Source organism: Eptesicus fuscus, chromosome 20 (assembly GCF_027574615.1).
Source record: "Eptesicus fuscus isolate TK198812 chromosome 20, DD_ASM_mEF_20220401, whole genome shotgun sequence".
In the NCBI taxonomy this organism is placed as follows: domain Eukaryota; kingdom Metazoa; phylum Chordata; class Mammalia; order Chiroptera; family Vespertilionidae; genus Eptesicus; species Eptesicus fuscus.
In genome coordinates, this window is record NC_072492.1 from 28128584 (window position 1) to 28142299 (window position 13716).

The following is a 13716-nucleotide window of genomic DNA, read 5'->3' on the forward strand; positions in this document are numbered from 1 at the left end:
CTAACACTTTTTATCCTCCCCTTGGGTGTTTTTTCTTGAACTTATATGTAAGTAGTTGTTTTGTTTAAAATATAATGATTTTAAAGAATCTGGAAAAAAATCTTTAATATGTGTTTTTAAAGAAATCATTATTTATGTAAGGGCTGAAAATAAAACAATTTAGCCATTTTCCAAGATGCCTTACAGAAGAAGTGAAATAAAGAGAAATTTTAAAATCTCACACTCTTTGGGCTACTGTTCTTCCATCACCCCTCCAGCTAAGAAGAATCCCCCTGAGGGTATTTTCTAAACCTATGGATTGTAGAACATTCTGCTGTACACTGTTAGCAGAGACTAGGCACAGTAGATACTCAACAAATACCTGAATTTAACAATTTAATAACAGTCCCAACGTAACCTCCCCACATCTCCCTATCCTCACTCCCCCCCCCCCACACACACACACACACATACACAACACCTTTAAATCTAGCTAGCAACACCAAACACAGGCAATCCAAGTTAACCTGGCAACTGTCTACTCAAAAAGCAGGAATTTTCTACATCAAAAGAGGTAGTTCTAAACTGTCTCTTCTGTCGCATACAAAGGAAGATATGGAGAAAATTACACTTTTAAAGATGGTAAAAGAGTCATTTATTCCAGTGGCAAAGAAGCTATGGTTCCTCTGGAATTGCCAAGAAAGGACAAACCACGGTCTGTGCTTGGTGCCTTTGGGGGGACGTGCACATGTGCACAAGCATGTGAATACCTGTCCTCCAAAGGTACTTTAACAGCACTGGCCTGAGTTCCTACACACGTCACCCTAAAGCCAGCAATGCTGGCTTGCACATTCAGGGCTGGACACAGGCAAGCATTCAACAGTGCAAGTCAAGCCATCTGGTAGCCCAAGAGGTAGGATTCACCAAAAATCTTTAAAAGACTTCTAGGTACTAGACACTTTTATTTTTACTACTTCATGTGGCATATTTAACTATACATGTGTGGGGTTTTTTAAGATTAAAAGAAGGGTTCTATTGGATATTTGTCTATTAAATAAGAGTGGAAAAACCATCTCTAACCTTTGGGTGGTATGTTAGTCCAATCCATACAATAAACATAAGTATATGTAAATATAATGGTACATGAAGGGCCAGGGATCAGTCCACATAGGTGACATGTATTCATTTGAGAAATACCCAAACATATTGTGGTTAAAGAACAAATACAGTGGTTTATAAATTCAAGGCTGACACCACTGGAGGAATGTAAATTGGTACAACCACTTTGGAAAACAGGCATCAGCTAGTAAAGCTGGAGATACACACACCTATGACCAGCACTGTTCATAACTGCCCCAGAGCAGAAACCATTCAGATGTCCATCAGTAGTGGATGATGGATAAATAACCTGCAGTATGTTCATACAAAAATGAATACAGGCACATATAACAACATGGATGAATCTTAAAAATATATAATAAACAAAATTATGTGTATATGTATATACAGGGTGACCAAAAAAATGTATACACATTTTAACAGCTAATAGGCCGATTTTGAAAATGAAATGTATTTTAATAAACACTACCTCTATAATTATTCAAAGTGTATATGTATTTTTGGGGGGACACCCTATATATGTATATATACATATACACATATATATAAATTAAACAATTATAGTCATAGGTATCAACATAGATGAATTTTAAAAATATATAATGCTACAAGAATTTAAACAAAAAAATGTGTCTGTGTGTAGATACATATACACACACAATATTGATAAAATAATTTAAAAGAATTCCTACTTTGAGCCCATTTGCACAAGATTAAAAAAAAAACAAACACAGGCAAAATGAAACTGTGCTGTTTAGAGCTTTCTATTTAGGGGATAAAACTATAGCAGAGAAAGGAAGTGATTTTCACACAATGAGAGTAGTCACCGCTCGGTTACCTCTGGGGGAGGGAGAGGTTGTCGTTGGGAAGAGTGGGATTGAGGGCACTTCCTGACCTGCAGGATGGTTACTGTGGTGCTTTCTTTAAAATAATTAAGTTATACATTTATGTTTTATAGTCTCTTCTGTGTGTCACAATTCACCATTTTATAAAAGGTTAAATAACTATAATGCTGATTTCCAGGAATTCAGAATCATTACAATTCTGGCTAATCTGGGGAAAGAACACTTCCTCTCTGACTGTTACTATCAGCCTGTCAGCACAATACCTTTTAGCATGGCAAAAGTCCTCAATAAATACCCAACATTTAAAACCCATCAACTCTTTATGGGAATTTTGTTTTCACTCACTCATCTTTACACTTCCCTTTCTTTGTCTTCACCCCAGTGAAGCTTTCATAAATAACTAAAGCTACCTACCACCTTAAGTGTTGTTTGCTCTGTAAGTTTATACCCAGGTGCTGTTGCTTTAGCAACTCTCTCTGCTTTCCACCCCCTTTAATGCCTCCTTATAAGCAAAGAAAAGATGAATACACTAGTAGTCCTAGACTTGTCTTTTTCCTTAAGGGAAAGTAAAGCCTAGGATCTTAATGATTTAATTGCTTTGAAGTTGGTTAAAAGGGGGTCATTTGCCAGTTGTCCAAAGAAATACTGCCATTCTATCAGGTTAATAAAACTTTATACAACCAGCTGTAATTAATGTACATGCTACCTGTTCTAGACAGAACTTAAATCTCTATGAACAGGGCCAGTTAATTTTATAATAATTCATTTCAATTAAAAAAAGTCACATTGTGCAAAGACATTCATGAAAATGCTTATTAGAAAAGTCTAAAAGGATACAAACAAACCAATAAACACAGAGTCAGCAGCTGTTTTGGGGCAAGATGCTCAAAAGAAACCTTTAACCTTATCTGTAAAGTTTTAATATTTTTACATAAAGAATGATTAAGCCCTGCCAGGTTTGGCTCAGTGGACAGAAGGGTCCCAGGTTCGATTCCGGTCAAGGGCACATGCCTGGGTTGCGGGCTCAATCCCCAGTAGAGGGCATGCAGGAGGCAGCCAATCAATGATTCTTATCATTGAGGTTTCTGTCTCTCTCTTCCTTTCCCTTCCTCTTTGAAATCAATAAAAATATATTTTAAAAAAGTTTTTTTTAAATGATTGGTGTATTTCTTGTATTTAGAAAAAGGGTTTTTAATCCACTATGCCTTGAAATAAAATCCCAATTACAAAAGAATCCACGAAACCCAGACACCTTCCTAAAGACCACCATTTAAAAATGCTAGTTTTTATGCTAAAGTTTTAAAGGATTTCCTGGAGCTATACACCTGGCCAGTTTATATGATATAAATATACACATTTATTGCTAGTCTATTAAAAGATGCTATAGAAATCATACTTGCATTCAACCAATATAAGAGATTTCAGATGAGAACGCGGCATGGACAAATTCAACACTGACGTTAAAAACACTTGGGATGCAGGAAACTGTCTCCCCTTTTATGGGGGAAAGCCAAAAATATCAAGCAACTACCTCTCCTCCCCCAAGCGTCAGAAGATGAGTCAGAGCTGGAGGCAGCAATAGTGCCCATGTGTCAAGCCGCCAGCGCAGGGCTCATTCCTACCTCCACCCGGCAACCCTCTCCCCTCTCCCAGGTTGGGGTCCCTGCCTCAGGCTGTCCGGGCGGGGAGTTCTCAGGTGCCCCGGAAGATAGGCGGTTATTCATTCTGGTGGGCGCCTCATTCCCTGCGTTTCTAAAGGGAACTCAAGAATGGGAGCCTTTATCAGTCCACAACAAGTAACAGTTACCAAATGCAGCTCGTCGGTGGAGCCTGCAGAGACACACAACTTTGCAAAGGATACAGCACCTTTGTTCCCCTCATTTTAAAGAGCAGGAAACACGCAGAGCAGCTGTGACTTGTCCTGTATCACTTCACTCGGAGGCAGAGCCGAGTCCCTCGAGCCTGGAGTTGCTGAAGGCTGGCCCCAGCCGCTCTGATTTTTAACTGAACTGTCCCATCTCAGGGACGATGTTCTCCGTGGCCTTATTACACCAGGAATTCCAGGAAACTCGGAGTTACATCTCTTGGTCCATATTTCCTTAAGGTTCGTAAAGAATAAGGACTTGGCTCTTTCCCTCCGTTCTGACCTCTGTAAAACGGGATGCTAATGCTCTCTACCTCCCCGCTCATAACATTACAATGAACAGCTGCTAGTTGATACATGCTAAATGCCCTAAGGTCTTGCTGGGTAAAAAGTACAAGGAGGTTTTTTTGAGTGTGTGTGTGTGTGTGTGTGTGTGTGTACTAAATTCCTGCACAGCAGAACTGCATTTGTAAGTCACTTCCCTTGCCTCTCGGATGCCCTGTTACCATAACACTGGCTGGTACCATTGGCAACATCCACCTAAATAAAATATAGTCATACAATCCACTGAAGACAGTTACAGCATGCAACTGCCCTCACACACAAACAACTCAACTTCGCTTCGGAGCAAGGGCTCTGAGAAGAAATAGAACACGTTAGCTCTGCGCACACCAATTCACCACCGCGAAGAAAAACACTCCAGTTGAATACTTGGCTTTGCTGCAAGTCAAGTTGCTCCTACCAATGCACCAGGAGCCTCCGGCAGAGGCAAAAAGCCGCCGTCGGCCCCCGCGGCTCGGAGCGAGGGGTGGAGAGGCCGTGGCGAGGCCGCAGAGCGGAGGGGTCGGGAGGGGGGCGGACGGGGACGCCAGCGAAGGAGCCCGAGGGTCAGTGCCCGGGGCCAGGGTGTCCGCCGAGGAGCGGAGCGGCCGGGGTGGCGCACGGAGAGCCAGCGAGCCGGGGGCCGCGTGCTGAGGAGGGGGCGCTGCCGAGGGCGCGGGGCCTCTCCTCTCCCGCCGCCCAGAGGATGCGAGAGCCACTGGGAGCAGGTGGGGGCGCCGGCACAAAGTTTCCAGAAGCGAGGGTCGCGGGGGACCCGGGACCCCGGCCACCCGATCTCGCCAGGGTCCCAGAGCCGCATCGGCACCAAGTCCCGCCCGTCCGCCCCCCTCCCGGGCCCGCGGGCAGCGTACCGGTTCCGACGAGTTCGCGGCGGGCGCTCCGTCCTCCTGCGCGGCTCTCGGCTTCTGCGGGCTGGCCGCCGCGCGCACCCCGCCTTCTCCCCTCCGCCCGCGCCGGGCCGGGCCGCGCGCATGCCCCCTGCGCCCCACCGCCCTCTCCGGAGGCGGGGCCTCGGGGCTGGGGGCGGGGCCTCGGCGGGGAGCGGGGTGCCGGCGGGGGACGCCTGGAGCCGCGGGCGTTGCGCGTGCGCACTGTGCCCTCCAGCGCCGAGCGGCTCGGCGGAGGCGAGTCCTTTGCTCCGCTGACACTCGCTTTCCTCCGCCCCCCCCACTCCGCAGACTCTGCTTAGGGGTCCCCTGTTGTCTCCCCATCCGCCTCTCTCCCGTTCCCACTTCAGCGTTTGCAAGCCGAGTTTGGGGCACGGGTGCCGGGTGATGTACTGGTACTTTCTGGATGTGAGAGAGTTAAAGGCAAGAAAACAATCCTAAGAGGGTGAAGACTGCAGTTCGTGACTAATCACCGACTCTCACCCCACCCCCACCGTCAGTCCGCGCGGAGAGCCGGGGAGTTGGGGCTGAAGAGGGACGGGGAAAGCTCGTAGCAACTGTTGGGTGACTTCTGCTTGGGCGGGTGTGGGAGGTTTCCAGTAACTGCGGGGGCTACGTGGTCCGAGACACAGAAGTAGCTATAGATGCGGCGATACTTGGCCTGCCCCGAGGTGGCCAGCCCACCGCCACGAACACGGGTGCCATCTGGGTCTCCAAACCCCCGATCCACACCTAGCCCGTGCCTCCGAGGTGGGGTGTAGGGTCTACGGAGCCCAGGCTGAACACACGGATGCGTTGAGGGATTATTTGCTGTCTGAGGCTTTTTTCACTGGTAGGTCGGCCCATCTGTAACGTGAGTAGATGCAAAACCGACTTTTTTCAGCACAACCCTGCCCTGGCAGGTGAGGGGAGTATAGACGACTTCCTCGGGGCTCCGTGAGTCAGACACCTGAGTCCTGACTCCACGCCCAGCCTTTGCTCATCAGATCCAGCTCCACGCCGTTGCAAACCCTTGGCATCAGAACTGCTGAAGTCAATCGAAGAGTCATAGGTTTGGGGGAGGGATTGACGAAGGAAGTAAAACCACGCGTACTGCGTTTACATCTCCCAGCATCTTCAACCAGAAAGCTCTGAGGCTTTTTCATGCTCTTCCTGATTCCCAGCGGGACTCGGAGTCTTCCCCTGGGTGCAGGAATATCTAAAAGTTCTGTCTACTTCCCAGACAAAAACAGAACATCAAATGCATTTTCGTGTTCATCTTAGGGGAACTAAAAAGTTCCAGGATGGAGAGATTTATTTTGCCTTCATAAATAGAGAATCACAGCTTTAAAATTAGGCAAAACTAATCTTTCTGTGTGAGGGAAGGAAACTGATTCAGGATAAAACACTAGTTCAAATCTTGCCTGGGAAAGGTATCTTCCCAGCACTAAACTACTCCACCATCAATTCATCTAATGACTTATTTTTGACATGCCAATACCAAAAATAACAAAATCTCTATAGAGAAGCCATTGTATGCCTCTTCCCTTTCTTTCTTCCCCCTCCTCCCCCAGTCTTTCCTTCAGTCAATTCAGTGACTCAGCAGCACAAATAGATGCATCCCTCTCCAGATTCAAGCCTGTTTGTTACCCAGGAGGCTGGTTTCCAGAATAGCTCTAGTTCGTGAGGAGGTGCCCGGCATGTTCATGGATTACAGGAACTAAGCCTAAGCCTACCATGAAGAAGCATACCCTCATCAGTGAAGAGGGGCGGGGGAGGACTAACACAGACTGTGTTCAGTGTGAGGCATGTATAAAGATCTAGAGATTAAGGAAAGTAGGACAAAGTGCTAAATTCAGCATGATCTCTTAGTGACTACACGTAGGCCTGTGGGTAGGGAGGTGCTTCATGCCTTCACAGTGGAAGTGTAGGCTTCTGTATGCCTCTACCAAAAAGGAAGAAAGGAAAAAAGCAACTTGAAGGTATTCTTTTCTAAACCAGCACAGTCCAATAGCACTTTCTGTGATAGAAAGGTTCTTTCTGTGATAGAAATGTTATGTATTTGCACTGTCCAGTACAGAATCCCCTATCGGCTAGGGCCTAGCCTCATGCGGCTTTTGAGCACTTGAAATGGGCTGTGACTGTATTTTTTAATTTTAATTAAATTTTAAAAGCTTACTTACGATTTTAGGAAGAGAGATTTGTTGTTCTACTTCTCTATGCACTCATTGGTTGATTCTTGTATATGCCCTGATCTCACTTGCAAACTTAGCATTCGAACGGGAACGACGCTTTAACCAATTGAGCCACCTGGCCACAGCAATTTAAATTCACTTTAATCCATTTAAATTTCAATAGCCACATGAGGCTAGTGGCCACCTTCCTGGATAGCACATTACCTGACTAGAAATAGGTATCTTTATAGGTGTTAACGATCTTTATAGAAACATCTTCGAGGTCATCTGCTACAAGAGTATGACTGACATACGCCTCGGGAGGTGTGGGTGCTCCTGACTATATCTAAATAAGCAGCGTTTTAGTGTGATGCAGCTTCTACCCAGAATGAGAGCTGATCTGATTAGACACAGTAAGTAGAGGGTGGAAACTACTACTCTGCTTGGCTTCTGATGTCTGCCTTTCCAAAAATACTCTCCTTAATTGCTTAGGCTCCTTAGATTCATCAGAGCTTTATGGGTCCCTCAGAAAGAATAGCTGCATCTTCCATTTGTATCATTGCCGCTGGTTAACAAATGACAGCAGCTTTGACAGATCTGTCAGAATTGGGGAACAGCTGTGATCAGGGCTCCTCGGGCTACAGAAGTTTACCATCAGGTCCTGTTGGTCACAGGTGTCTCAAGCCCCTGCTTGCTAACGTCTGTAATTCCAGAATACATGCCATCCATTGGTAGCTAACATGCAATATGGCATTTCTCCAGAGAAGTAAGTCTTTAAACTATTGTCCTTTGGCACATTTGAGAGGGACAGAGGACACCAGGTATTTGGGAGGAAACTATAAATGTGGAAAAGATAAAAGAACTAGGAGACAGAAGTCCCCAAACACACGTTATCTACTACAGAAATTGGCAAAGGCTGTTTTATAAGATGTAATATAGCACCTTCTATAGCTATCATAAAGACTAAATTTTATTAATGTGAAATATTTTAAACTTGTATTTTTAGAGTATTTGTAATTCTCATAAAATTTATTTTCCATTAATAAGCAAGTGTCACATTACCAGAGAGAGAGGGTGTGCAAATGCCATCACCCATAATTTTACTACTTAACAAACAACAATTAGCTTCGTTCTGGTCTTTTTACTATGCATGATTTTTTTCGTTTTCTTTACATAGTGACAATCATAGTGCGTATATAGTTTTGTGACCTGACTGCAAGCTTCTTGGGCAAGGCATTGTATAAGAGAATATTACAATATGTCTAGGATAACTAGGTCATTTAGTATGTATCTGTCTCTGAAATTTCCTGCCCTTAATGCAACCCTGGGGCTGTGGCAATGATGCAGTGATGAGAATTCCAATGTAAATAACATCCTTGAAAAATGCACATCTGCCTGTTTTAACATTTGCTCTGTGTCTTTCTGCGTTGGCCTGCAGACTGAAGGGTCCCAGGTTCGATTCTAGTCAAGGGCATGTACCTTGGTTGTGGGCATATCCCCAGTAGTGGGTGTGTAGGAGGCAGCTGATGGATGTTTCTCTCTCATCAGATTTTAGTGTCCCCTCTGTGAGACTTTACCATGATGTGAACTGTGTGGTACAGGAAAACCAAGTGCTTGCTTATACCTGTCTGGGGTTAAACGAAAATATCAAAGGTCCCATGGGAAGGGAAGGGAGGTGCCAGGTGGTTAATATACCTTATGCCGTTTAATCTTCATCAAACCCGGTCAGGAAGTATTATCAAGCACACTTTACACACGAAGGGTTGAGAAACTTGCTCAAGGCTGTATTAGGATGATGGAGCAGAACAAGCATTAGCACTCAGGTCTTTCCAGTGTTGTGCTGGTGAACAAGAAAGTATATAAACTCTTAACGTAAAAAGGAAAAGAGAGGGGTTTTAAAAAACTTACAACTAGGATGTATTCATGTATTCTTTTTTTTTTTTTTTTTTTTTTTTTTTTAATTTCTTTATTGATTAAGGTGTCACATATTTGTCCTCATCCCCCCATTCCCATCCCACCCCTCTCCCCACGCATGCCCCAATCCCCTGTTGAACTTAACCGTTGGATAGGCTTATATGCATGCATACAGGTCCTTTGGTTGAACTCTCCCCCTCCCCCAACCCTCCCCCTACCCTCCCCTATCCTCCCTCTGAGGCCCGATAGTCCGATCGATGCCTCCTTGCTTCTGGTTCTGTTCTTGTTCCTCAGTCTATGTTGTTCATCATTTCCTCTAGATGAACGAGATCAAATGTCACTAGATATATACTAATAAGAACTGAATGTGAGACGAGCAATAATATTTATGCTGACAGGCAAATGAATCAATCTGTAGCGAGCTTCCCCCTGGACCAACAGTTCTTTTGAGCCCAATTTCGATGTCCAGTAGTTCCTTATGTGTACATGTCAGCACTGACCCCTCAGCTCTGGATGGTGGACAAATGGTGGTAATGGAGGTCCGACTCCCTCTGGTTTGGTCTCGGCCGAACCCAGGGGCACGGCGTCACCTGGACTAAGGGGCACGTGGCCTCACCCATACCCAAGGGGCGCGTGGTCTCACCCGGGCCTGGGACCCAGCCTCACCCGGATGGATCCAGGGGCGCACGGCCTCACCCGGACCCAGGATCTGGCTTCACCCGTACCCAGGGACGCTTGGCCTCTCCCAGACCCAGGGGCACGTGGCCTCACCCGGGCTTAGTTGCACAAGGCCTCACCTGGATCCAGGGACACATGGTCTCTCCCGGACCCAGGGACGCTTGGCCTCTCCCCGACCCAGGGCCACTTGGGCTCACCCGGGCCTAGGTGCACGAGGCCTCATCCGGATCCAGGGACGCATGGTCTCACCCGGACCCAGGGACGCTTGGCCTCTCCCAGACCCAGGGCCACTTGGGCTCACCCGGGCCTAGGTGCACGAGGCCTCATCCGGATCCAGGGACACATGGTCTCACCCGGACCCAGGGACGCTTGGCCTCTCCCAGACCCAGGGCCACTTGGGCTCACCCGGGCCTAGGTGCACGAGGCCTCACCCGGATCCAGGGACACATGGTCTCACCCAGACCCAGGAACGGTTGGCCACTCCCAGACCCAGGGCCACTTGGGCTCACCCGGGCCTAGGTGCACGAGGCCTCACCCAGATCCAGGGACGCATGGTCTCACCCGGACCCAGGGACGCTTGGCCTCTCCCAGACCCAGGGCCACTTGGGCTCACCCGGGCCTAGGTGCACGAGGCCTCATCCGGATCCAGGGACACATGGTCTCACCCGGACCCAGGGACGCTTGGCCTCTCCCAGACCAAGGGCCACTTGGGCTCACCCGGGCCTAGGTGCACGAGGCCTCACCCGGATCCAGGGACACATGGTCTCACCCAGACCCAGGAACGTTTGGCCACTCCCAGACCCAGGGCCACTTGGGCTCACCCGGGCCTAGGTGCACGAGGCCTCACCCAGATCCAGGGACGCATGGTCTCACCCGGACCCAGGGACGCTTGGCCTCTCCCAGACCCAGGGCCACTTGGGCTCACCCGGGCCTAGGTGCACGAGGCCTCATCCGGATCCAGGGACACATGGTCTCACCCGGACCCAGGGACGCTTGGCCTCTCCCAGACCCAGGGCCACTTGGGCTCACCCGGGCCTAGGTGCACGAGGCCTCATCCGGATCCAGGGACACATGGTCTCACCCGGACCCAGGGACGCTTGGCCTCTCCCCGACCCAGGGACACTTGGGCTCACCCCGGCCTAGGTGCACGAGGCCTCACCCGGATCCAGGGACACATGGTCTCACCCAGACCCAGGAACGTTTGGCCACTCCCAGACCCAGGGCCACTTGGGCTCACCCGGGCCTAGGTGCACGAGGCCTCACCCAGATCCAGGGACACATGGTCTCACCCGGACCCAGGGACGCTTGGCCTCTCCCAGACCCAGGGCCACTTGGGCTCACCCGGGCCTAGGTGCACGAGGCCTCACCCGGATCCTGGGACACATGGTCTCACCCGGACCCAGGGATGCTTGGCCTCTCCCAGACCCAGGGCCACTTGGGCTCACCCGGGCCTAGGTGCACGAGGCCTCACCCGGATCCAGGGACACATGGTCTCACCCGGACCCAGGGACGCTTGGCCTCTCCCAGACCCAGGGCCACTTGGGCTCACCCGGGCCTAGGTGCACAAGGCCTCACCCGGATCCAGGGACACATGGTCTCACCCGGACCCAGGGACGCTTGGCCTCTCCCAGACCCAGGGCCACTTGGGCTCACCCGGGCCTAGGTGCACGAGGCCTCACCCGGATCCTGGGACACATGGTCTCACCCGGACCCAGGGACGTTTGGCCTCTCCCAGACCCAGGGCCACTTGGGCTCACCCGGGCCTAGGTGCACGAGGCCTCATCCGGATCCAGGGACGCATGGTCTCACCCGGACCCAGGGACGCTTGGCCTCTCCCAGACCCAGGGCCACTTGGGCTCACCCGGGCCTAGGTGCACGAGGCCTCATCCGGATCCAGGGACACATGGTCTCACCCGGACCCAGGGACGCTTGGCCTCTCCCAGACCCAGGGCCACTTGGGCTCACCCGGGCCTAGGTGCACGAGGCCTCACCCGGATCCAGGGACACATGGTCTCACCCAGACCCAGGAACGTTTGGCCACTCCCAGACCCAGGGCCACTTGGGCTCACCCGGGCCTAGGTGCACGAGGCCTCACCCAGATCCAGGGACGCATGGTCTCACCTGGACCCAGGGACGCTTGGCCTCTCCCAGACCCAGGGCCACTTGGGCTCACCCGGGCCTAGGTGTACGAGGCCTCACCCGGATCCTGGGACACATGGTCTCACCCGGACCTAGGGATGCTTGGCCTCTCCTAGACCCAGGGCCACTTGGGCTCACCCGGGCCTAGGTGCACGAGGCCTCACCCGGATCCTGGGACACATGGTCTCACCCGGACCCAGGGACACTTGGCCTCTCCCAGACCCAGGGCCACTTGGGCTCACCCGGGCCTAGGTGCAGGAGGCCTCATCCGGATCCAGGGACACATGGTCTCACCCGGACCCAGGGACGCTTGGCCTCTCCCAGACCCAGGGCCACTTGGGCTCACCCGGGCCTAGGTGCACGAGGCCTCATCCGGATCCAGGGACACATGGTCTCACCCGGACCCAGGGACGCTTGGCCTCTCCCAGACCCAGGGCCACTTGGGCTCACCCGGGCCTAGGTGCACGAGGCCTCACCCGGATCCAGGGACACATGGTCTCACCCAGACCCAGGAACGTTTGGCCACTCCCAGACCCAGGGCCACTTGGGCTCACCCGGGCCTAGGTGCACGAGGCCTCACCCAGATCCAGGGACGCATGGTCTCACCCTGACCCAGGGACGCTTGGCCTCTCCCAGACCCAGGGCCACTTGGGCTCACCCGGGCCTAGGTGCACGAGGCCTCACCCGGATCCAGGGACACATGGTCTCGCCTGGACCCAGGGGTGTTTGGGCTCTCCCAGACCCAGGGGCGCTTGGCCTCGCCCGGGCACGGGATCCAGCGTCATCCGGGTCCAGGGGCACTTGGCCTCACCCGGACCCGGAGTCCGGCCTCACCTGGACCCAGGGGCATGTGGCCTCACCTAGACCCAGGGACGTGAGGCCTCACTTATACCCAGAGGCGTGTGACCACACCCGAGCCCAGAGGCGCGCAACCCCGCCCGCACCCGGGTCTCAGCGGGGCCCCGTCTTCCCGATCCCAATTCCTGCCGGTCAATCCCCCCTCAGCAATTCCCCTGGCCATCCTTCCAGAGCTCCAGTATGGCTGCTGCAGAACTCGTCGGGCGGCGGCTCGGCGAAGCTCCGGTGCACCCGGTGCATGGCGGTGGGCCAGTCTGGCGTCGCTGCGTCGGCCCTTGGGTCTGCATCGGTGGCCGGTCGCCGAGCATGCGCATCTGGCCGCTTCTGGGGCGTTGAGATTCTTGACGGACTCAGAGGTCAGCAAGCGCGGAGTCTCCCACCCCATGTCTCATAGGGGCTCGTCTGTCCGTACTTGGCTGCCAGTGGAGCCGTCCCCTCAGCCGGAGACTGCCGGGGGAACTGCGCCGAGCACGTTCCAGGCCGCTGTTGTATCGCCTGAGACATAGTTCTTTTGTGTCGCCTGAGCTGTAGTTCTTAAAGTGTGGTCTTTGGGTCACCGGCATCAGCATCATCCCACATACCCCTCTTTTATTCTAGTTGTAGAGCATCTACTCATCCAGCCCTATGGTGGTCTTGGATGGTGTCTGCTCTGCTCTCTTGTCGTAGTCTCAAAGTTGTTGTGGTAGGCAACAATCAGGCTTCTGCCCTATGCCTCCATCTTGGTCCTCCTTTGTATAGTTAAGTCTTGATTGTTGTTGGTGTCACTGGGGGGGCGCTCTTTGTCTATAAAGGAAGAGTTGCTGTGCAGGAGACACGTTTATGGGCCGGGTCTTGGTGCAGCAAAGCTTTGGCGCTCACTGAATATTCCCGTTGAATGTGTCCCTTATGCACGTGGTTGAAATCTGGTGTCATCTCCCACAGACCACTAGATGCCCTCG

General features: G+C 51.2%; 1 protein-coding gene across 6 annotated transcripts in view; it reads right to left on the reverse strand.

The window, feature by feature from the left end:
* Nucleotides 1-5153, reverse strand: part of DUSP14 (dual specificity phosphatase 14) — a 38191-nt gene extending 33038 nt beyond the window's left edge. For 5 of the 6 annotated variants that reach the window (XR_008554845.1, XR_008554841.1, XR_008554843.1 and 2 more), the window contains exon 1: nt 5001-5153. The gene's annotated coding sequence lies outside the window, so the exon portion shown is untranslated. The remainder of the gene's footprint in view (nt 1-5000) is intronic. The other variant, XM_008149517.3, reaches the window with a different exon arrangement.
* Nucleotides 5154-13716: the final 8563 nt, after the last annotated feature.